This window comes from Borostomias antarcticus, assembly GCF_949987555.1.
Source record: "Borostomias antarcticus genome assembly, chromosome: 22".
Taxonomy (NCBI): domain Eukaryota; kingdom Metazoa; phylum Chordata; class Actinopteri; order Stomiiformes; family Stomiidae; genus Borostomias; species Borostomias antarcticus.
In genome coordinates this window covers 12582305-12583887 of record NC_140255.1, presented here as the reverse complement: position 1 = coordinate 12583887, position 1583 = coordinate 12582305, and positions in this window count along the sequence as shown.

Sequence of the window (1583 nt, the reverse complement as noted above, 5' to 3'; positions counted from 1 at the left end):
CCGCGCAACAATTGATGCGTCACAATTAATTCACAAATACTATGTATTCTGTTCCAAAACTCATTTCACATCGACATTCAAATCTAATCAACGTGCTTTCATACTGCGATTCCTATCTGCATGTGCGAGTTATTTTTTCCTGAATAATCCTAGGTAGACTTCATATAGTTTCACAGCTCCTATAGTCTTATTGCTTTAATTCGCTCATTAGTGTTTTCTGTTGGGCAAAATGGACCTCAAAATGGATCGTAAGTCCATGTGGGTGGACATCTCCGAGAAGGTAAACCAAAGACTAGGCCTAATATAAGCCGTGACAATACATCTATTATCTATTATTAAATCAAATTAACCCATTACTAAATCAAAAAGTGAACTGAATGGCCCGGCCTTAAAATAAATTGGGCATTTTGTGGATGATAAGCCTAGACTTATTGGCCCGTTCTCACTATGGACCTGTCTCTGCAGAGAACCTTCTTGGGCAGGCTCTTCCTCAAGAAGGAGCACGGTCATGGTGACTGGCGTGACCGGCGTGACCGGCAATGTGACTATATCGGCTGCATTAAGAGTGATCACGTGGTGGTTCAGAGCTGCTCCATCAAGAGGATCCTGGCGGAAGTGATGCTCCGTACTATTCCCTACAGGGGCTTCCTCTGCAAGGACAGTAAGGCGGATCACGTCGACGTCAGCCCTATGTCCGATAAAGTGATCGAACTGCTGAAGATCTTCCCCTGGATTTTGGTTGAGGATCACCGCTCTGACATGCCCAACGTCTTCTTGACACCCTTCAATGCCGTCATGGCCGCCATGGACATCATTTCGATGCTGGAGCTGATCACCGGCTCCAGGGAAGTGCTGGAGAGGGCTCGAGCCAGCGGGTCAGTCCACCTCCGAAGCTACATAGCGCACCTGACGGCCCTTGTGGTCGCCAGGCAGGAGCCGGACGAATTCACGCCTAGGAATGTCAGGATCACGCAGGACTTTGTGCGGGAGGCCAAGATCCCACTGGCGCAAGAGATCAGCAGCGAGTTCATCGACTCGCTCGTCACGGGGCTGGCGCTCCGGCTCTGCCCACCCAAGGAGGGAGACTCTGAGCAGGTCAAGCGACGTCTGATCGCTCTGTGCATCAGAATGAGCTTCATTGTCCACAATGCTCTCAGTAAGATGCCCGGCGTCGAGATTAGCAGCCGCCTGCCGGCTCCGCCCTGTGACATGAGGTTCGCTCTTCTTGACCTGCAGAGCTCCTTTGTGAAGCGACGCGGGACGTCTGCCAGTGCGTCTGTTCGAGACCCGGCTTCGGTGGCAGCCATGCTGGGCGCCATCATGGACTACATTCTCAGCAGGCCACAGTCCACAGGGTCCCAGACACTGCAAAACCTACCGGGAAGCCCGGGACAGAGTATGGAGAGGAAATGGCAGGAATGTGAGGACATGGAGAAGGAGCTATTCCTCCGGCCCCTTCCTGAGGCACTGGCCGCGTCCATCCTCTCCCTCTATGGCTCCTGGGTGAGGGACCTGAAGCTTTTCAAGAGGGCCACTCACCAGAAGCCCAGGATCGGGAACTACACACGGTGGTCCCTAAAGAA